The sequence below is a fragment of the Triticum aestivum genome, chromosome 1B (assembly GCF_018294505.1).
Source record: "Triticum aestivum cultivar Chinese Spring chromosome 1B, IWGSC CS RefSeq v2.1, whole genome shotgun sequence".
In the NCBI taxonomy this organism is placed as follows: domain Eukaryota; kingdom Viridiplantae; phylum Streptophyta; class Magnoliopsida; order Poales; family Poaceae; genus Triticum; species Triticum aestivum.
In genome coordinates this window covers 114,167,480-114,191,956 of record NC_057795.1, presented here as the reverse complement: position 1 = coordinate 114,191,956, position 24,477 = coordinate 114,167,480, and positions in this window count along the sequence as shown.

Genomic DNA, 24,477 nt, shown 5'->3' with positions numbered 1-24,477 from the left:
TGCTGCAAAATGGGCATTAAGCTCGACTACGCTTCTGTCTACCATCCCCAAACAAATGGCCAGGTCGAACGTGCAAACGGTCTCATCATGAGTGGCATCAAACCCAGACAAGTGCGATCCTTGACAGAGTCAGACATGCACTGGGTCGAAGAGCTCGACTCCGTACTCTGGGGGCTACGGACCACACCGAATCACACCACCGGATATACACCAACTTTTATGGTGTAGGCGCAGAAGCAATACTACCCTGTGACATAATACATGATTCTCCTCGCGTACGCATGTACGAAGAGAAGGAAGATGAGTTAGATCAGCAGGATAACTTGGATGCCCTGGAGGAGGAGCGCGACGTCACAAAATCCCGCTCCGCATTCTATGAGCAGCAGGCTCGACGGTACCAAAGCAGAGAAGTGCGGGCCAAAACTTATAATATTGGCGAACTTGTTCTATGCCTATCGGAGAAGAAGAAAGACAAGCTCAAACCTAAGTGGGAGGGTCCCTTCGTCATTGATAAAGTTCTCACCGGAGGAGCGTACCGCTTACGTAATGCATCCGATAACAGACTCGAGCCGAACCCATGGAACGCGGCCAGACTTCGGAGATTCTACGCCTAGCGCCGAACTCAGTGTTCGTCTCCTTACCCCCTCTTTTTTAATTATGCTCCCTCCCTTTTCCTTTCTCGGTCGTTTTTCCTCTTCACACAAAGTATTTAATACAGTACGGATGCCCGGATCATTCCGGCCGCACTATGTGTGTACGCAATACCTGGGGGCTTCCTATAAGGAAGCTAAATATAATTACTTTAATGGGTTTTTGCCCATCACTTATGTGTTCTTTTTCCAGATGTGCCTTTTCTTCACCATTATATGCATCGATATGACTTAAGATGTGGCCATGCTGGGTTTCCTGGCTCTTGTGTTTATGCACTACGTCCCCGTTAATTCGGCTAGGGCATAAGGGGAGCACCTCTGCGATTGTTACTGCCGGTTCAGCCAGATGTGTACCTCGGACTGGGTGAAGCCGAAAGCTAGCGTTCTTAAGGGAATATTCGGTCGGTGAACAAAATATGTTTTTCGTTTATTACAACACAAATCCCCAAAAGTTTTGTATCATGCGTCCTTGTTCGCAGTCTGAACATGTGCATCGTCGCATGCGTACCCAGGGAAAGGAACCCCTAACAAAACTATTCTCCCTGGGAGATGTTTCTTACTATCCATGTAATATAACATAACTAGTTGGGTACTTGTCTGTTCAAGCACTTATGACCCCTACGCCTGGTTTCCATGCATACCCCGGTTCTTTATAACTAAGCGGGTATTCGGATACACCCCGGACTGTCGAATCCGGGGGCTGAAGCGCAAAGGTCCCACATGACAAATGATTTTAATCTGGCTAGGGACTACTTATGTCCATTGAATTACACAGTCACTTGGACTGACTATATTCCTCCTCTATGCCATCCAACAGGCTATCTAGCTTACAATCCTGTTGGGAATACTTTGCGGCTAACGCTACCCGGTCATACACCAGACTCACGGGAACTTCTTGCCCATCTGGCCCCGCTGGTCCGACTTCGGCCATATGGTTCGGGTCAAGCTTGGTGTAGCGCGTCTTCACCATAGCCCAGGCTTCTCTTGCACATTGTCGGCAGGCTGACATCTTCCACAATCGGAAGCGCCGCCGTGCTCCTTGGAGCATATCCACAAGCTCCCCCATACCCTTCGGCAGGAAGCTTGATGGCCACAAGGCCTGTGCAATGCCCTGCATCACCTGCTGAGCTTGCTCGTGTAGTTGTGAGAGGTCTTGCAGCAAATCGCCTACAGACGCGAGCATCTCCTCTTCAGGGCGGCACGTCAACATACCTACAAATAAAGATTCTTTCAATATGCTTCCTCGCCGAGCTGTACTATAGTCCATCTAGGCACTTACTATAAATGCCGCGACGAAGCCTTTTGTTCTCCTTCACGGAATCCGCCAGCTGAGCGCGGACATCTTTTAATTCCACGTCCAGCCGGACATTGGCATCTTGAAGATTGTTCTTCTCCTGCCTAACTTGCGTAAGAACACGCTCGCCTGCTTTCAGCTGCCTTTGGAGATGTGATTTGTTATCTCCTACAAACTCTGGATTCACCCCGGGATTGTCCGCAGAATTTTCTATTAGACTTATCATACGAGCCACTTACTAACTGGTACATCTTCATACAATTGAGACAAATGTTACCAGATGAGGTCTTCTGGGATTCCTCTAACTTGGCAACCATGGCTCTCAGCTGGGTCTTGCACTCCTCCAGCTCCCGAGACAATTGCTCATTCTTATCTACAAGGACTTGTGCATAAATTGATCCTTAAAACAGTTGTTCCAACCGTTTCAATTCTCAGGGGCTACTTCTATACATGCTTATCAAATTCTCTTACCCGTATATCTTTGGTATACTGGCCCATCGCTCGGGCAAGTCCGCCTTGGGCAGCATGGATGTATGCGTCTCCCGAATTGAAAGCATTAAATGCCTCTTCGGAAAAGATGTCGGCGCCGGTGATTCATGGCGCTCTCCACTTCGGAATTCGTGGTGGAAAGCATATCTGCATCCTCCGTCGGAGGACAATGCGGCATCGGCCCCGCGTCCGCCTCCTCTCTCGAAGCCGTTTCTGGAATCCGGCTGGTGGAGGCGTGATTGGCAAGATCGCCTGATATAGCTCGTCTACTCCTCTTTCTGCCAGGACACGAAGGACGCTATTACATTTCAAATATAATTATCACATAGCAGGTTTTTACCATACCTCTGTAGCAGCGTTTTGGCCCTAACCGCCTTCCTCTTAAGCCTGCCCGATCCGGACGCCCTTTGCCGACGGGTCCCTAGGGCTCGACTCCGCGCTCCGACCGTCGTCTCTGCAAAAAACACGACACTTTAGGTGTAAGGCATGGCATTAGCAAGGAGTCCTCTTCGGAAGATAGGGTTTTTGGCTTGGCTTACACGCGATATAGGTAGCAGTCTAGGATAGTTGGCGGTAATAGCCACTGAGGCGCCATCGCAACTCGCCTGATAAAATGTCCCATTGACGAGCTCCACAGTAATATCCGGATCCTCTTCGAGTCCTGGATCATAGGCCCTTCCGGGATCCTCTGGCTGCGGGGAGGGGCTGGAGATTCCTTCTATGGCCCTCCTCAGTCCCTACTCAAAAATATCAAGGTAAATGATCTTGACGAGGAATGCCAGAATGAGTAAATCAGGGGAAAGAGTGGGGACTCACCCAGCTTGGGGGGTTGTACATAGAAAACCCATCCCGCGGTTTGATGCGGAGGAATTCCTCTTCCTCTCCCTTATACAGATCGGACAATATCCTCGCCAGAGCGGTGGCAGAGTCCGGACCCTTACGGCCACAGCGGGTGGCATCATCTTCCCCGTTGTAGTGCCACATGGGCTTCCCCCGATATTGAAGCGGCTGCACTCCCCACATTATGCATATTGCCATAACCTCGACTATCATCAGTCTGGATTTGGCCAGTAACTTTATCCTACTCATCAGGAGGTGTATTTCCCTGGTATCCTCCTCTTGGGGGCCCTGAGGGCGCCAGCTTCGATGTGCCCTCGGCGGGGCGTTACTGAACTTGGGGAGACCTGTCCGGATTGGATCCGAAAGGGGAACGTCATCCACATAAAACCACTCCGATGGCTAGTTCTCTAGTGCCTTCTTGGGAGTATCGGATAGGTATCTGGAATCGGCGGTGCGCCATACTTCAGCTCCTCCCACTTGACATAGGGATTCTCCCTGGTTGCGATGGACGAGGCAACACAGCTTCTTCCATAACCCAAAGTGAGCCTCGCAGCCTAGAAATAGCTCACAAAGGGCGATGTATCCTGCTATATGCAGCATGGAGGTAGGGGTGAAGTTGTGCAACTGGAGGCCGTAGAACTCCAGGAGCCCGCGAAGAAACGGGTGGATAGGAAACCCGACGCCCCTTAGCAGATGCGGGATGAGGCATATTCGCTCCTCTGGGGATGGATTAGGAGATCCCTCCGCTTGCTCCCCGCCATTATAGGTGGCTATTCCGGCTCGGACGGGGACCATGAACGCCGGTGGGAGAAACCCTTGGGTCTGTAACTCTATCAAACGGTTGTGAGGAACTGAACACTCTTCCAAGTCCCCCGACTTGGAGCGAGGGGAGCGAGAAGAAGAGCTGCGGTGACCGGCCATGTTGGAATGTTTTTTCTGGAGCGCTCTGTTGGATGCTTGCTCGAGGGAAGAGAGTGAGGTTTGGATCTGAGAATCCCCGTCTCTTCAAATAGATGGTTAACCTGCAGGACCGGGGGTGGCAAATGCAAAAATGCCTCAGCTCCTCACATTCGCTCGACACGTGCAGATGGTCATTATTGAGGCACAGAAGCCGAGGAGTACAACATTGATGGGAAGCCGGACACTATTCGTCATAACAGGTACTTTGGAGTATTCAGAGATGGAACCCGCCTTGCAATGCCGAAGACAAAACTGCACGTCGGACTCATCATCATTGAAGCCTCGTTTAGGGGCTACTAAGGGAGTCCTGGATTAGGGGGTATTCGGACAGCCGGACTATATACTTTGTCCGGACTATTGGAGCGTGAAGATGCAAGACTCAAGACTCCGTCCCGTGTCTGGATGGGACTCTCCTTTGCGTGGAAGACAAGCTTGGCGATCCGAATATTATATTTCCGTCCTTGTAACCGATTCCATGTAAACCCTAGCCCTCTCCAGTGTCTATATAAACCGGAGAGGTTGGTCCTTAGAGGGACGATCACAATCATAATCATCATAGGCTAGCTTCTAGGGTTTAGCCTCGACGATCTTGTGGTAGATCAACTCTTGTACTACTCATATCATCAATATCAATCAAGTAGGAAGTAGGGTTTTACCTCCATCGAGATGGCCCGAACCTGGGTAAACATTGTGTCCCTTGCTTCCTGTTACCATCAGCCTAAGACGCACAGATCGGGACCCCCTACCCGAGATCCACCGGTTTTGACACCGACGGAGGGCGCGCGCCAATGCAGTAGCAGCGCAACTCAGTGCAACAGGCAGCAGGTAGAGCAACACAGGCAGGCACGGGTGCCCTGATACGTCTCCAACGTATCTATAATTTTTGATGTATTCATGCCATGTTTATAATATTTTTACATGCTTTTGGTATGATTTGGTTAGTACTAACCCGGAGTAACGCTGTTTTCAGCAGAACTACCATGGTGTTGTTTTTGTGCAAAATAAAAGTTCTCGGAATGCGCTGAAAATCAACGAAGATTGTTTATGGAAAATATAAAAAATATTGGAACAAAAAGTTATAGGAGAGGAGTCCCATCGGGCCCACGAGGGTGGGGGCGCACCCACCCCCTGGGGGCGTCCCTGTGCCTCGTGGACTCCTTGTGGGTCCCCTAACTTGTTCTCGATGCCAAACCCTCCTATAAATACCCAAACTTCCAGAAAGAAACCTAGATCGGGAGTTCCGCCGCCGCAAGCCTCTATAGCCACCAAAAACCTCTCGAGAGCCCATTCCGGCACCCTGCCGGAGGGGAAATCCATCACCGGTGGCCATCTTCAACATCCCGGCGCTCTGCATGATGAGGAGGGAGTAGTTCACCCTCAGGGCTGAGGGTATGCACCAGTAGCTATGTGTTTGATCTATCTCTCTATCTCTCTCTCTCTCTCTCTCTCTCTCTCTCTCTCATTTTCTTGATTTGGCATGGTCTTGATGTATCACGAGCTTTGCTATTATAGTTGGATCTTATGATGCCCCCCTCTATCCTCTTGTGATGAATCGAGTTTTCCCTTTGAAGTTATCTTATCGGATTGAGTCTTTAAGGATTTGAGAACACTTGATGTATGTCTTGCATGTGCTTATCTGTGGTGACAATGGGATATTCACGTCATCTACTTGATGTATGTTTTGGCAATCAACTTGCGCGTTCAGTGACCTTGTGAACTTATGCATAGGGGTTGGCAAACGTTTTTGTCTTGACTCTCCGGTAGAAACTTTGGGGCACTCTTTGAAGCTCGTTGTGTTGGTTTGAATAGATGAATCTGAGATTGTGTGATGCATGCCGTATAATCATACCCATGGATACTTGTGGTGACATTGGAGTATCTAGGTGACATTAGGGTTTTGGTTGATGTGTGTCTTAAGGTGTTATTTTACTACGAACTCTAGGGCTGTTTGTGACACTTATAGAATAGCCCAATGGATTGATCGGAAAGAATAACTTTGAGGTGGTTTCGTACCCTACAATAATCTTTTTGTTTGTTCTCTGCTATTAGTGACTTTGGAGACTCTTTGTTGCATGTTGAGGGATTGTTATATGATCTAATTATGTTATTATTGTTCAAAGAACCTGCACTAGTGAAAGTATGAACCCTAGGCCTTGTTTTGAAGCATTGCAATACCATTTATGCTCACTTTTATTATTAGTTACCTTGCTGTTTTTATAATTTCAGATCACAAAAACTTATATCTACCATCCATATTGCACTTGTATCACCACCTCTTCGCCGAACTAGTGCACCTATACAATTTACCATTGTATTGGGTGTGTTGGGGACACAAGAGACTCTTTGTTATTTGGTTGCAAGCTTGTTTGAGAGAGACCATCTTCGTCCTACGCCTCCCACGGATTGATAAACGTTAGGTCATCCACTTGAGGGAAATTTGCTACTATCCTACAAACCTCTGCACTTGGAGGCCCAACAACGTCTACAAGAAGAAGGTTGTGTAGTAGACATCAAGCTCTTTTCTGGCTCTGTTGTCGGGGAGGCTAGGTAAGCGACACTAACACCCCGTCAATCAAGCTCTTTTCTAGCGCCGTTGCCGGGGAGGTTAGTGCTTGAAGGTATATCTTTAGATCTTGCAGTCGAATCTTTTTGTTTCTTGTTTTATCACTAGTTTAGTCTATAAAAGAAAACTACAAAAAAAGGAATTGAGGTTGCCTCATATGCTTCATCTTTATCATGTCTTTCATGAAAATGATGGATCGGAAAATTTTGCCAAAGTGTTAGAAGAAGAATGCATTAAAATGTTTGGCTCTCAATATTTAAATGATGAGCATGATTGCGATGTTGTTAGTATGAATTCCTTGAATATCCATGATGCTAATGATATGCAAAGCCACAAGCTTGGGGATGCTATGTTTTATGAAGATGATATTTTTAGTCCCCCAAGTTTTGATGAGAAAATTTATTTTGATGATAGCATGCCTCCTATTTATAATTTTTATATTGATGAAAGTGGGTTTGGAAGAGTGTCAACTTTAGGAAGTAATGATCCCACAATTTTGGAGGATCTCGAATCTTATTGTGATAATTATGAAAGTGGATTTGGAGAGGTCATTTATTTAGTGATGAATCCACTATTTCGGAAGAGATTCCAATTGATTATGAGAACAAAGTTGCTATCTATGATGATTACTGTGATGACATGTATGCTATGAAGAATAATGATAACCATGAAACTTGTCATCATGATTTTAATTTTCAATTGGATTATGCCTCACATGATAGTTATTTTATTGAGTATGCTCCCACTACTATTCATGAGAATACTTTGGCTTATGTGGAGAGTACAAAAATTTCTATGCTTGTAGATCATGAAAAGAATGATTTATGTGGTGGTTATATTGTTGAATTCATTCATGATGCTACTGAAAATTACTATGAGGGAGGAATATATGCTTGTAGGAGTTGCAATAATATCAAGTTTCCTCTCTATGTGCTTAAAATTTTAAAGTTTTGCTTGTTTTGCCTTCCTATGCTAGTTGATTGTTGCTCCCATAAGTTGTTTGATCACAAAATCCCTATGCATTGGAAGTGGGTTAGACTTAAATGTGCTAGTCATATTCTTCATGATGACCCAATTATGTTTCAATTCTTATCTTTTATGTGAGCCACTACAAGAAATATGTCAACTAGTGACCTTCTCTTAGTGACCCTAGCTGAATTGGTCACAAATCCACGGCCATTTCGCTTGGAAGGGCTCAAACCCTGAATTGCCCTATACCAAATGGTCATAAAGCAGACAAGAGTGGTCCATGACCTTATTTCTACCTGATTACGACCAATATAAATGGTCATGAGGTTGTGAACGTGGATGCATTAGTACTTATTGCTATGACTAGGCGCCACCTCGCCAGTTTTGCCTATGTGTCATGTCCATGTGGCAGTTTTTGCCCTAGGTTGTGAAGCAACCTATATTTCTGTCATTCCCAAAATTCCCAAAAAAATCTCATAAATTCTTTGGGTCATATCTTCATCAAATATGTAAAAGACCTTCCTTGCCTAGTTCATAAATAATTCAAAAATATTCATTTTCCTATTATATTCAGAAAAACACTTTGTGAAGGAAGTACCACTTTGGCATGTACAAATGGTATCCATTTTCTACAGTGCTTTCCTATGCCCAAATAACCATCCTCCACCAAATGCCAGCTCAATCCATTCATTATTTTGAGCCCAGCTTCAACATTCGTATTTATGTCCAGTGTGGTACTTTGAAAAGCAAGTACCACCTAGGCTCCTCCTTTTGAGCTGAAAATTTGTGAAGACGGTCTTCTTAGTAACTGATCATCCTCAGCCAAAACTCATGCCCATTAGCCATGTGCATTTCCTATACCGCTAATCAAACACTTGGCTGCTTATTCATGTTTGAGCATCAATCGGTCTCCTCGTGAGAATCTTATGTTGTGATTTTCTTCCTAGCACCTATCTGGGGAGTGCCCAACTCACTAGACATGCCTAGGCCGCCCAGAACACATGGCAACACAAAGGTCACGCGGTGACCATGCGACGGGCATGCGAGTTTACACGCTCTAGAGTTGGGGCCCTCGGCCACCGGCCAAACCTCGACGTATCGCCACCAAACCATGTATTTATGATTAAATAGGTACTTATGTAACTAGAAATGATTTTTGTAAAAAATAAATAGCAAAATATGAGGCAACTGCAGTTCAAATTTGACGCGCTTCCTACTAAATCAGCGGGAATTTGTCTTTTTCACCAGAGGTGGATCAAAACTTTTTACACCCAACCATTTTATCAATTATGCATTAAATATGTCCTAGTATTTTATAAAAATGATTTGGTGCAATTTTGCAACAAATATATGGTAGGTCCTTCACAAAAAAACTCATTTCGGGCACTCGAAAAATGGAAAATGTTTTTTCGTGCAAAGAAAATGAAAACTTCCTTATGCAACATTGTTTGGAATTCCAAGATGCACCATTTTGCACAATATGAGATCATTTGAACAAACTATGCCATGAATGTGGCCATAAGATTGATCATTTGGCTTGAAAGCCATGAATCTTCATGCATGATAGCTCATTTCTGAGAACACTTTTTTAAAATAATCGTCGTATTACAAGTTTATTATTTTTCCTGGAAACTAGGTCACATATAATGACACAATGCGAAGGTTTTCCAATTTTTTGATTTTTTTTGAATTTTTTATGCCCGTTTCAAAATGTTGTCAAAACGGCGGGCATGACCGCTCCTAGCTAGTGGTTGAATCTTGGATTTTTTTGGTGTTTCTCTAATTAAATAGATACTTATGTAACTAGAAATGATTTTTGGAAAAAATAAAGAGCAAACAATAAGGTAGCTGCAGTTCAAATTTGACCAGCTTCCTACTAAATCGGCAAAAATTTGTCTTTTTCATCAGAGGTGGATCAAAACTTTTGAAACCCAACCATTTTGTCAATTGTGCATTAAATATGTCCTAGTATTTTATAAAATTGATTAGGTCCAATTTTGAAACAAATATATGGTAGGTCCTTCACAAAAAAACTCATTTCAGGCACTCAAAAAATGGAAAATGAATTTTCCGTGCAAAGAAAATGAAAACTCCCTTAGGCAACATTGTTTGTAATTCCAAGATGCACCTATTTGTACAATATGATATTATTTGAAAAAACTATGCCATGAATGTGGCCATAAGATTGATCATTTGGCTTGAAAGCCATGAATCTTCACGCATGATAGCTCGTTTCTGAGAACACTTTTTTAAAATAATTATCGTATTACAAGTTTATTATTTTTCCTGATAACTTGGCCACATATAATGACACAATGCGAAGGTTTTCCAATTTTTTGTTTTGTTTTTGAATTTTTATGCCCGTTTCAAAATGCGGTCAAAACGATGGGCATGACCGTTCCTAGCTAGTGGTTGAATCTTGGAAATTTTTTGGTGTTTCTTTGATTAAATAGATATTGATGTACCTAGAAATGATTTTTGAAAAAAAATAAAGAGCAAATTACGAGGTAGCTGTAGTTCAAATTTGACTCGCTTCCAGCTGGATCGGCGGAAATATGTCTTTTTCACCAGAGGTAGGTAGAAACTTTTGACACCCAACTATTTGGTCAATTGTGCATTAAATATGTCCTAATATATTATAAAATTTATTTGATCCAATTTTGCATCAAAAATATGGTAGATCCTTCACAAAAAAACTCATTTTGGGCATTCAAAAAATGGAAAATGAATTTTTCGTCCAAAGAAAATGAAAACTCCCTTAGGCAACATTGTTTGCCATTCCAAGATGCACCCTTATGCATACTATGATATCATTTTAACAAACTATGCCATGAATGTGGCTATAAGATTGATCATTTGACTTGAAAGCCATTAATCTTCACACATGATAGCTCTTTTTTGAGAACACTTTTTTAAAATAATTGCCATATTACAAGTTTATTATTTTTTCCTGGTAACTTGGTCACATGTAATGACACAATGCGAAGGTTTTCCAATTTTTGATTTTTTTGAATTTTTATGCCCGTTTCAAAATGTGGTCAAAATGGTGGGCATGACCGTTCCTAACTAGTGGTTGAATATTGGAAAACTTTTGTTGTTTCTCTTATTAAATAGATACTTATGTATATAGAAATGATTTTTGAAAAAATAAAGAGCAAACTACGAGGTAGCTGCAGTTCAAATTTGACCCGCTTCCAGCTGAATTGGCGGAATTATGTCTTTTTCACCAGAGGTGGGTACAAACTTTTAACACCCAACTCTTTGATACATTGTGCATTAAATATGTCCTAATATATTATAAAATTGATTTGATTCAATTTTGCAACAAATATATGGTAGATCCTTCACAAAAAAACTCATTTTGGGTATTCAGAAAATGGAAAATGAATTTTTCGTCCAAAGAAAATAAAAACTCTCTTAGGAAACATTGTTTGCCATTCCAAGATGCACCCTTGTGCATAATATGATATCATTTTAACAAACTATGCCATGAATGTGACTATAAGATTGATCATTTGACTTGAAAGCCATGAATCTTCACACATGATAGCTCTTTTTTAAGAACACTTTTTAAACATAATTGTCGTATTACAAGTTTATTATTTTTACTGGTAACTTGGTCACATGTAATGACACAATGCGAAGGTTTTCCAATTTTTTAATTTTTTTGAATTTTTTATGCCATTTCAAAATGCGGTCAAAATGGCGGGCATGACTGTTTCTAGCTAGTGGTTGAATATTGGAAAACTTTTGTTGTATCTCTGATTGAATAGATACTTATGTATCTAGAAATGATTTTTGAGAAAAATAAAGAGTAAACTACGAGGTAGCTGCAGTTCAAATTTGATCCGCTTCCAACTGAATTAGCGGAAATTTGTGTTTATCATCAGAGGTGGGTCGAAACTTTTGACACCCAACTATTTGGTCAATTGTGCATTAAATATGTTCTAATATTTTATAAAATTGATTTGATCCAATTTTGCAACAAATATATGATAGATCATTCACAAAAAAAAACTCATTTTGGGCATTCAAAAAATGGGAAATGGATTTTTTTTCCTGTTTTAGTGATGAAAATGGAAAATGGTCTAATATTTTTAAAAATTGAGGTGGTTCAATTTTGTAAAAAAGAGTTGGCTGGTTCTTCACAACAAAATCAAAATGGAAAATGCTTTTTCATGCAAAAAATACTTATTTCAATCAACTAGTAAGCTTGTACGTGCAACGCACGTCTTCATTATAAACACAAAAATCATAAGATATTTTATTCAAATCTAAATTATATCATACGGTAATTGTCTCTATATGCATCTATATGTACAACTAATCGACATGGAAAAACATCGGAAAAGAACATCTTTTCAGGATGGTCAGGTTGGAATTGAAACCACTATCGACAAGCTAAAAGAAAGTCATGTATTCAACTCATGTTCAGTGCAGACATTGCTAACAAAACTACTGCAATTAGTACGGGTAAAATTTCAGAAAATCTTTAAATTGTATGTGTGCACTCATAAGTGTGCACGTACAACGCACACCATGTGCTGGCATAAAGTGCTTCCTTTTTTCTGAAGCAAGTGCTTCTGATGTTAAGGAAAGTGTACACAACCAAATATGGCCTGATGTATTTATGGTTTCATAGAGATATGCCAATACAGTTGTTTTTGTCATTAAACACATCACAACTACACAAGGTAGCAATGGAAATTACAGTAAGCAATGCATTTCTTTAGCAAAAAAAAATCAAACATTCTTAAGCCAACAGCTAGAACAAAAAATTGTTCCGAGACAATTTAACAAAATTTTGTCTCTCCACAAAAAACAGAAGTGTAAATTATGGCGCGGAAAATAAGATGGTGCAACCAATAAACTGGTACTTACAGGTGACTGATATATACAAAGGCATGGATCACAGTTCACATCTCCATAATAGCATTTTGGCACATTGTTGACATTTTTATTTACTACTAATTCAAATGTAGAACATTTGCCTTCTCAAATATAAACTTCTATTCCTTGTACTTATTCGATTCCTCGTAGTCCCTCTTGCACTTCCACACGAGCGCCTCACGACAATCAAGGTAGTGGATATCGTCGACCACGTGAAGCCCCCTCATGAGCTGGATGTTCTCCTTCACCCCAGTAGCAACATTCATGGCGTGACGGACAGCCAAAAGATCAAAGAAGATACTATTAGTATTTATCCTCTAGGCACAGTGAAAATTGAGATGTACTCCCTCCGTTCCCAAATACTTGTCTTTCTAGGCATTTCAAATGGACTCAACATACGGATGTATGTAGACATATTTTAAAGTGTAGTTTCACTCATTTTGCACCGTATGTAGTCACTTGTTGAAATCTCTAGAAAGACAAGTATTTAGGAACGGAGGGAGTAAGTAACAAGTTCTTCTTCTACATTCAGCTTGGGCACAGGTTACCCGTGTGGATCTAAACCCGGACGTCATGGACGTGATTAGTTGGTCCTGGGAGCTGGATGGGAGGTACTCATGTCAGTCTGCATACAGGGCCAGGTTTTGGGGCAGGGAAGTGTCACCGACGGCCGTCTTCACGTGGTCATCCAGGGCTCCGCTTTGTTGCCGGTTCTTCACATGGCTAGCTGTTCAGAGCAGATGTTGGACGCCGGACTGGTTGGCCCGCCATGGTCTTGATCACCATGATGTTAGCCCCTTCTGCGCTCAGGAAGAGACCATTGGACATATTCTCTTGAACTGCATCATGGCAAGGGAGGTGTGGAGTATTGTTTGTACGGCTTTGAACAAGCCGGGATGGGTGCCAACAGGTGCAACAAACTTGGTGGAATGGTGCGCGGAGAAGAACGGTGCAAGCATGAGCATGAAGGAGCTACGGACGATCATCCTCCTCGTTATGTGGGAACTATCGAAGCACCGAAATGCCATCGTCTTTGACGGAGCCACCCCTTCCCTAAGAGTTTTGCTACAAACCGTTGAGAGAGAGGGCTGGGCATGGAAGGATGCGGGACGTTTGAAGGGAGACGTGGGAGCTCTCCTTAGGGCTGTAGCAAGGTGGGAGAGCATGAGAGAGTAGTACAGGTCATTTTGTAGTAGAGTTGGGCTGCATGTAACTTGTAACATGTAATACCCAACATGGAGGGGCTCTTTCCCATCTCTTCTTTAATATATAATACGCACACGTGCGTATTCGAGAAAAAAAAAGTAACAAGTTCTTCATCTGAAGGACAGCTCATAGCATATCGAGTTATCACAGCTTGTGTGACAGCGTCAAATATGCTGGTATATACCACAATAACTCCGCTATGCCAGTACCTTCAAATTCATTGAAACAAATGCTAGAATCAACTACACAAACATAAATGCATGGTTACTACAATTTTTCTATAGAAAATGGTTGCAGTCCATGGTAAGAGGAAGATGCTTGATGGTGCAATGATCTTAAGAAATGAACTGATACTGAATCACTTTAAACAATGATTCATAGAGCAACCTTTAGTTTTGTTGAGTTGGCATACATTCATATCATGCTTCTGCATTGTATCTTCCACATAAATTGTAGCCAATCAAAGGTTATGCCAGAATCTGTATCACATTTATAATAATTCTAGAAAACAAACCATTCTCATTATCTACAACATGTAACTGAAGTACAAAGTCCATTTCCCGCATCACTCACCATAAATATACAGTATTTATTTTTAATGTAACTGAAAAACTCTTAACTTACCTTTACTGCCTTTACCACGATTTGGGCATTTGCGAAACCAGTTTCCTACCTGAATCGTTTGACCAAACGCTGTGCTCAGTTCTTCATCCATATTACCCTGCAGTGAAGCAAATCGCATTGGACGCTTTAGATGTATCAGAAAATAAGAATGCCATAGCAATTAGTAATCAACAGTCATGCTACTGAAAACTACACTTTGTCATGCACGCAACTGAACACAACAAAAAATTCCATAGAACAAATAATCAGCGCCTCTACCTCAAGCACATCAGAACTAAAATGTTAAAAACTGCACACAACCAAAATGATAAAAATTAAACCAATGTGATCGGAATCCAGTATGGGCTTTCAAAGTTGGCAAGGAAGTTTCATACTGTACTTGGGTTTAACGAACCAAACTAACCAGTGCCAAGCTACAACACGACGTAAGAGAAATTGCCACTTCAGATGTGAGAGCAAATTAATCTTCCAGACAAGTACTGCAAAAAATTTCATGTTACATCGTCAGCTAAAATAATAAAAATGTGATAAGTACAGCAACTTTTCAATCTGATGATCAGGGAACGACCTCAGTGGAGGCAAGCTCGTCGGGCGACGGCGGGCAGGGCAACAAGGCATATTACATCGAGCTGCATGAGATTTGGTTATGATGTTTTTCATACAGAACATACTCTATCTCCATGGATCAATAGTCCAGAAAATGGCCAATGAGCATAAACCGCAACTGAAACCTGAAGTTGTATTTAAGCATTTCTAGCATAGCACCTAAAACAAAATGTATCCCCAAAATGCTACACACTGATAATGAATTACCAGCGAAAGAGGAGAGATCTGCACCAGCTCTCTCTGAAATGAAATTGCACTCAAACTCCTTTAGATGGAGTTAACAGAACCTGCAAAGGGATCAAGGAACGAAAAGAAACCGTCACAGATCGAATATCAAAATCGAACCAGGAAGAAGATTCGTGGCCCATCACAACATAGTCGCCGCCTCCGGGCAATCTCATCTGCCGGCGACGGGGTGAGGGAGGCGTGGGTGAGTGGGTGACTTTGTGCGGGCTAAGGGGGTCGTGTTAGGTGGAGGAGGAGGCGCTCGCGCCGGGTATCCCTCCGGTGACGGGGATAGGGAGGAGCGGAAGTTAAGGCGTCGGCAGCAGCTAGCAACCGCAGGGCGTAAAGCCTTGACAGAAGCCAGCAACCATATGGCGTAAGGCGTCCGCGTCGGCAGTCCCAGGCTGGGGCGTGCGGCCCCTGCCGAGTTGAGCGCCAGCGACGGAGGAAGAGTTCACCAACGGCGGCGGAGGCCGAGTCGAGCGACGGCGGCGGGCGATTGGAGCGACGGCGGCGTGGAGGATCGGAGCGGAGGCAGACGGCGGCGGAGTGGAGGATCGGAGCAGTGATGGAGGAGTAAGGATTTGCGGCGGAGGTCGTGCCGCGTGCGATTAGAGCAAACGCGCAGGAGGAGCGGGCGATTGGAGCTATGCTCGGGCGAAAGGTCGTGTTGCGGACGTGCGGGGCAGTTTTCTTTTTTGACGAAGGGCGGGCAGGAATAGCGCTGATGGATTGGTGGCTTGTTAGCGTTAAACATGGAGAGACTCTGGACCATTAGATTGCGTGATTAGGCGGCTGAGATGGTTTGGATCTGCCTCTCTCATCCTTTTATAGGTGTAGTAGATTAAGACTAATTTAGATGGTTATAAGATTGTCAAAGCGTTTACCGCGTTTTGAATGGTCCATGGGCATCTCACGTGAATCACGCATCCAACACCGTCGGATACTCCCCGATCCGACGGCAGCCCTCACCCCCTCACGGCCTCACCCTCTCACCCCACGTAGCCCAATCACCCACGTACCCACGGCCCTTTCTCTCCCACGCACCCACGGCTGCCAACCCTAGCCCTCTCCCTCCGCCGCCGCCCAACCCTAGCCCAACCCAATCCGCCGCTGTCCTCTTCTCCAGTCGCATCGGCGACCTCCAACCTCATCGTCGGCAGCCCCTCCCCTCTCCTCCTAGATCCACATGGGCTACTCATGTCGTGGCCATCCTCTCTCTCCCCCACGCAGCGAACCCTAGCGCTCCCCGATCCAGATCCCTCCCCTCCCCTCGCCGCCATCTACCGCCCGCTCGCCGCCGGCCTTGACCCCCTCCCTCCCCTGTAGCCCCCACCCCGGCCTCTCTCTCCCGTACTACACGCCGCCGCCACACATGGCACCGCGCAGCAAGGGGCTCGCATCACTCCGACCAGATCCGATTAGCGCCTCCTTGGCCTCAGATCAGGCCTGCACGACCCGGTGCCACCACCGCCACCACCGGGAGGCATGGATTCATGCGTGCTCCGGTTGCGGGTTCGTGTCCTCAAGGTCTCCTCTCCGCTCCTCAGTCCCGATTTGGTTTGCTCTCTCCCCTGCCCTGATGCGGCCGGTTCTCCATACACAGGTGCACAAGAGACCTCGTCTCCACTCCAAGGCCATTTGTGCTGGCGTAGATTGGCGTGCTCACACGCGTTGGCTGGACGGCGGCGACACTGACCTCCTCCGCCGGGTCTCCCAAGAGGCCGTGCATCCTGCCGCGACCACCTCTACTGCGCGACGGTGGTGGCCGACCTGCAATGCGACCGCTGCATCGCCAGTAACCTCTTCGGTGAGCACTTTACCTCTGCCTCCCTCCTCTGCCTAGATCCCGTGACTGAGCCACACTCTGCAGCATGTAGATTACTGCTTGTATGGCCATGAGGAATGAAATAATTTTGCAGCTAATAATTCTAGTTTCTTCTTGGAGGAGTTGCTGCACCATTAGTTGTTTCTATTGTGTGCTGGACAGTAGATGTGGATAGCCTGCATGCTGTTTCTTAGGACATTAAGCAACGTAAGGATAAACTGACATTAGTATGCTAGTCTGAAGGGTTGATAACTCAAATTTGTTTCTGAATTTAGTTGGTTTATCTGTCTGTGGTCCTCAATGTATTAAATGACAGCCAAAGGTATCCATCTATAGAGGCTTATCTACTAACTGTTGGACCTTGGAGGCTTATAGTGCGATGAAAGCCAAATGTATCTAACTAGCCAGTCGACAGGCTAAAACAACTAGCTATAAAATGACATCAAGTTCTGGTTTACATGCTATTCTCGTCGTTAATGCCGACAGACCTTTTGCTGTAGTGTTTAGAGTAGATTGTGTCTGCTAGCCCTCCTTTTTGTTTTTGTTCTTATTTTGGACAGATGCTTGGGGTGCATACTTTCTAGAATCTGCATTTGGATTTGCAGTTCGCGTTGTCGAAGAAAATTGTCGATTGTTTGATTGATGTTCTGACTTTTATGTGGACCAGTCGTCCATTCTCTAAATCATTCTTTTAATCCTGCTACCCTTTTTGTATCCATGTACTGTTTATCTTGTTTAAGCATTAATGTATACTTTTCTTTCAGCAATGGCAACACAAGCAGGAACCTCGGCTACTCCTCGTTTAAGTCCCCAAGTGGTAGGGTTCTCTGTTCACGGGAGTCACCATCTAGGCATGCTTGCTGCTTCACCAGAATGCTGCATTGTTCTTTAGCTGTCGATTGTCTGTGTAGATTGACTGTATCGAGTTGAGGGCTTGAGGCAGGCTGTAGGTGATTAGAACAACCACCTGTTAAGTAAGATCGGCTGTAGTGTATGCTCTGAACATAAGCTTGTGCTGCTGCCAGTGTAGTGTATGCTCTGAACACAAGATCCTTTACTTGCTCTGGTTTGGTTAAGACTGATGATGCCGTGGATAAGAAAACAATTTAAAAGGTCTGTTGAAACAAGGTGGAAGCATGTTCTTTCTTGCAACGTACCCTAAACCCCTAAACCCTTTTTATTTGAACTTGTTAGTTATGTTCTGGAGTCTGGAATTTTTGAATCAATATCTATCTGATTAATGCATGCCTTGTTTTGTTTTTTAGTTTGTTGCAAAACATATATGTGGTGTATCTGATTAGTTATGTTGTAAAAGAATGCTTGTCTCTGACACTGTTATTCTTATGTTGATATATGTGCCCAGTTTTGTGTGTTTTGAATCAATATCTATCCGATTAATTACTGACCATGGTGAGCTAGATCCAAACAAACAAGACACTTACATTGACTTGGCACTTTGAGTCCTTGTAATTCTGATAGTGTGGAACTATATTTTGTACACATAGTCAACTAGTTTTCGTTTTATATTTGCTTGCTTATGTGGAACTATATTTTCTCATTTTTCTAATTATGACATGGATGATATGAAATATCAGAATTGTTTCTGTTACATGGTGTGCTGCAGGAAAGCCCCTGTGTAGGTTTATTGTCTCGTAATTGGGCAATTATTTTTTTGCAGGGGGCCACCCGTTCTAGCTCGCTTTGACCCTCTTTTGCTCTGTAGTGGTCATGGTACATGAAAAGCAGGTCCTTTTAAATGTTTTGCTTCCTTGGTTGCATTCTGCTGTACACTCAAAATATTTTCAATTTAGTGACAAGCAAACAATAAAATAGTCAAAAGGCTTTTATTTAATGTGCTTTTCAAAAATGAAAATGTGCTATGATGTTCTCCTCTTTCTGTTGACATGTATGTTGAGTAATATCAAGCCATAATTATAGTCCCTCCAAGACATACTCAAATGTAGTCGCACGTACAGATTTGTGTGGCTGAGGTACAGTTTTAAGATGAGATACGTATATGCGGAACTCATGTAAGGGAATTAGAACTAGAGAAATATATATGTACGGGTACCTCGGCTATTGGAAATACCAACTATAAAATCATCTTGTTAATTACTACACATCATATAGATTTTGTAGTGTATTAATCTCACTGGGAAGAGTGGCCTACTTATACACTTTTATTGACTTCGTTGGTTGCTGATTACTTTCGACCGAATAGCACATGTCTCAAGCAACTATAGTATTCCTTTCCCTGAATTGCTCCCTTGTTTTGCTGTGGCCGTATGCTCCGTGGTCAATGATGCGTGTTGTATACATATTAAAACCGAAATTGGAGTAGTTTCAGTCGTGCATATTAGAACTGAATTATGCTCTGTTTTGTTGTAGTTGTATGCTCTTATTGCTGAATTGTTTAGTGGGTTGTACAAACTAAACTCGTCCAGTCAGTTTGCTATGATGTATTGTATATTATTGTACTTAAGACGTCTTGTAGAATTTGGGCCTGGGCACTCTGGAATTTGGTTGTTGTTTGAGATTAATCTTTCTGAGCCATTAGAGTCAGTTCAAGGATGGATCTGCCCATTCATTGTGCAGAGGATCTTCTATTTACCACTTGTCTACTAATATATTAGTTATCATTAGCTACATGCTCCCTTCTCTGCAAAGTAAAGACTAAAGAGGTTCCTTAACTTCATAGTCAAGTTATGACAGAAGTTTGATATTCCTTTTGCTACCACATGTCCTTTAGTCTTTAACTTTCTGATGCTGCTTTCCTTCATCATGCAGGCACGCCCCGATGCTCCCCTCGCTCTGGGCACCCAATGCCAGGCAGGCTGTGGATGCCCCGAACCTCAAGGCCGGCCATGCTACTCCAGCTGCTCCTGCCCCGGCCATGCTCAACTTCGCTCCTGGTCAGTTGCCGCAGGTGAGACACTTGCCTCCATGCTTGGGTGATTCTACCTGCTCACTTAGTATCATACTTGAATATATGCACGAATTTCACAAGTTTGGATGCATCATAGAACTTGTGGTGAACCTGATACAGTGATGTTCATCGACGACCTGCACTTGTACCAATGTATCATGCTGCTATTTGGCAATTCAGTTTCACATTGCATGTGGATCTTAAACTTATACAGTAAGCTTACTTATTTGCATATGTAAAATATGTTGACAAAGTGTTATGTTGGATTACCGCCTCATGTTGATGGCATTATCTCTAAACATTTAATAATGTTTCTTTTTGGTCATCAGGATCAAGATCTAATGTTGTTTAGGCTGCTTCTACTGTGACGGAAGACCAGAAGAGGCATTGAGATGCGCACCACAGTTTTAGTTGATGTTGCACCATGTTTTGGTGCTTGTGTATCTGTTTTTGCTTGTAAGTACACTTGTATGTGCTTGTGTATCGTGCTTGTGTATCGTGCTTGTGTATCTGTTTTTGCTTGTAAGTACACTTGTATGTTCTATTGGACCAAATAATATATGAGTTCTAAAAAGGCTAAAGCTGAAATAATAGTGGACTGGAACATTGTTTATTTCTGGAAAATCTGAACAAAAAGGCTTAATGAAATGGTCCGCAAAAGGGCCATGGCCTAGAAAATCAAAAGGCCAAATTGTTGGACTTGGCCCATGAAGTCGACCAAAAATTCACAGGAAAAATAAATAAAGGTTGAATTGTTGGGCTTGGCCCATATAGACACTACATTGGACCGGGTTGAATCTTATCCACGTCAAAATAAATAAAGGTTGAATTGTTGGGCTTGGCCCATATAGACACTACATTGGACCGGGTTGAATCTTATCCACGTCAGTTTGCCACGTTGGATCTTACGTGGCATGGGGATGCTGCTAGTGACCAAAAATTTGGTCGTGGAACCAACGACCTTTTCCTTCTCACAGAGAAGGTCGTTAATTTCAGTTTACGACTGCCAACTTTTGACCTTCTATTTTTGGTCACAAAAAGGTCGCAAATGAAAAATAATGACCTTTCAGTGACCAATAGTGGTGGTCACAAGTTGACATATTTCTTGTAGTGAGCATCATTGAAATCATCATGCCTAGCTAAAAAGGTATTAAAGAAAAGCGCTTGTTGGGAGACAACCCAATATTTAACCTTATCGTTTTTGTGTGTTCACTTGATTATGATACTATAGTAATCATGTAATCATGTTTATTGCTTTTGTTTCAATAAAGTGCCAAGTGGAACCTTTGGGAAGACTTGGGTGAAAGTTAATGTAATCTTGCGGTAAAAAAAGAGAAACTTTGTGCTAACGAGATTAGCTGTAATTATTTACAGAAGAGTGATTTTAAGTTGATTCTTTTTGAAGAAGATTAATAGACAAATTTCTCATGTCCACCAATTTATTTTAAAATTTTTGGAGTTACACAAGTATTCTAGAGCTATAGATTACTACAGACTATTCTGTTTTTGACAGATTCTGTTTTTTATGTGTTGTTTGCTTATTTTGATGAATCTATGAGTAGTATCGAAGGGTATGAACCATAGAGAAGTTGGAATACAGTAGATATAGCACAAATATGAATTTATAATGAGTTCAGAACAGTACCTAAGTGGTGATTTTATTTTCTTATACTAACGGAGCTTACGAGTTTTCTGTTTAGTTTTGTGTTGTGAAGTTTTGAAGTTTTGGGTAAGGATTCGATGGACTATGGAATAAGGAGTGGCAAGAGCCTAAGCTCAGGGATGCCCAAGGCACCCCAAGGTAATACTCAAGGACAACCAAGAGCCTAAACTTGGGGATGCCCCGGATGGCATCCCCTCTTTCGTCTTCGTTCATCGGTAACTTTACTTGGAGCTATATTTTTATTCACCACATGATATGTGTTTTGCTTGGAGCGCCATTTCATTTTATTTTGTTTTGCTTGCTATTTGAATAATATCCTAAGATCTGAAATTCTTAAATGTTAGAGAGTCTTCACATAGTTGCACAATTATTCAACTACTCATTAATCTTCACTTATATCTTTCAGAGTAGTTTGTCGTTTGCTCTAGTGCTTCACTTATATCCTTTTGAGCACGGAGGTGGTTTTATTTTGAAGAAATAGGTGAACTCTCATGCTTCACTTATATTATTTTAAGAGTCTTAAATAGCATGGTAATTTGCTTAGGTTATGAATTTAGTCCTAATATGATGGGCATCCAAGAGGGATATAATAAAAACTTTCATATAAAGTGCATCGAATACTATGAGAAGTTTGATTCCTTTATGATTGTTTTGAGATATGAGGATGGTGATATTAGAGTCATGCTAGTGGGGTAATTGTGAATTTGAGAGATACTTGTGTTAAAGTTCGTGATTCCCGTAGCATGCACATGTGGTGAACCATTATGTGATGAAGTTGGAGCATGATTTATTTATTGATTGTCATCCTTTGTGTGGAGGTCGGGATCACGCGCTGGTTAACTCCTACCAACCCTTCCCCTAGGACCATGTGCGTGGTTCTTGGTTTTGATGACTTGTAGATTTTTCAATAAATATGTGAGTTCTTTATGACTAATGTTGACTCCATGGATTATACACACTCTCACCCTTCCACCATTGCTAGCCTCTCTAGTATCACACAACTTTCGCCGGTACCATACACCCACCATAACCTTCCTCAAAACAGCCACCATACCTACCTATTATGGCATTTCCATAGCCATTCCAAGATATATTGCCATGCAACCTTCCACCATTCTGTTTATTATGACACGCTTCATCATTGTCATATTGCTTTGCATGATCATGTAGTTGACATCGTATTTGTGGTAAAGCCACCGTTCATAATATTTTTCATGCATGCCACTCTTGATTCATTGCACATCTGGGTACACCGCCGGAGGCATTCATATAGAGTCATATTTTGTTCTAAGTATCGAGTTGTAATTCTTGAGTCGTAAGTAAATAAAAGTGTGATGATCTTCATTATTAGAGCATTGTCCCAGTGAGGAAAGGATGATGGAGACTATGATTCCCCCACAAGTCGGGATGAGAGTCCGGACGAAAACAAAGAGTCCAAAAAAAGAGAAGGCCAAAAAAAAACAAAAAATGAGAGAAAAAGAGAGAAGTGGCAATGCTACTATCCTTTTACCACACTTGTGCTTCAAAGTAGCTGAGGGAGTTCTGGATTAGGGGGTATCCGGACAGCCGGACTATATACATCATCCGGACTATTGGAACGTGAAGATACAAGACTCAAGACTCCGCCCCGTGTCCGGGTGGGACTCTCCTTTGCATGGAAGACAAGCTTGACGATCCGGATATTATATTTCCTTCCTTGTAACCGACTCCATGTAAACCCTAGCCCTCTCCGGTGTCTATATAAACCGGAGAGGTTGGTCCTTAGAAGGCCGATCACAATTACAATGATAATCATCATAGGCTAGCTCTTAGGGTTTAGCCTCTATGATCTCGTGGTAGATCTACTCTTGTACTACTCATATCATCAATATAAATCAAGCAGGAAGTAGGGTTTTACCTCCATCGAGAGGGCCCGAACCTGGGTAAACATTGTGTCCCTTGCTTCCTATTACCATCAGCCTAAGACGCACAGATCGGGACCCCCTACCTGAGGTCCACCGGTTTTGACACCGACATTGGTGCTTTCATTGAGAGTTCCTCTGTGTCGTCGCTGTAAGGCTTGATGGCGCCTTCAATCGTCGACAACACGGTCCGAGGCGAGAACTTTCTCCCCGGACAGATCTTCGTGTTCGGCGGCTTTGCACTGGGCCAATTCGCTTGGCCATCTGGAGCAGATTGACAGCTACACCCCTGGTCACCAGATCAGGTTCGGAAACCTGAACTACACGGCCGATATCCGCGGAGACTTGATCTACAACGGAGTCGGGCCTGTGCCAGGAGCACCGGACAGTCACAATGAGCACGGCTTAGACTTGCTGTCGGACAATGCTTAGGATATCACCCCTGCAGCAGCCTCAGACCTATATCCGGAGCAGACTGCGTGGCCCAAGGACGGGTGGATGGACCCCACGCCGCAGGCCGCACACTCATCGGCGGTGGAGCCGAACACAGGCCTCACCTCTGAAGAAGCCTGTGGCACCGAACCCCCGGACTCGTATCTGGCTGTAGGTTCCAGTCTGTGCTCTCCTGAGCCCGCCGAATCTGGTTGGGCTCCTGTAATGGAGTTCACAGCTACGGACATCTTCCAGCACTCGCCCTTTGGCGACGTGATGAACTCGTTAAAGTCTCTCTCTTTGTCAGGAGGCTCGTGGCCGAACTATGTCCGGCTCGAGTAGGAAGCAGGCGACGAAGGAATTCGTTGCCCACCCACCACTCACTTCATTGCCACGGTCGATGATCTAACC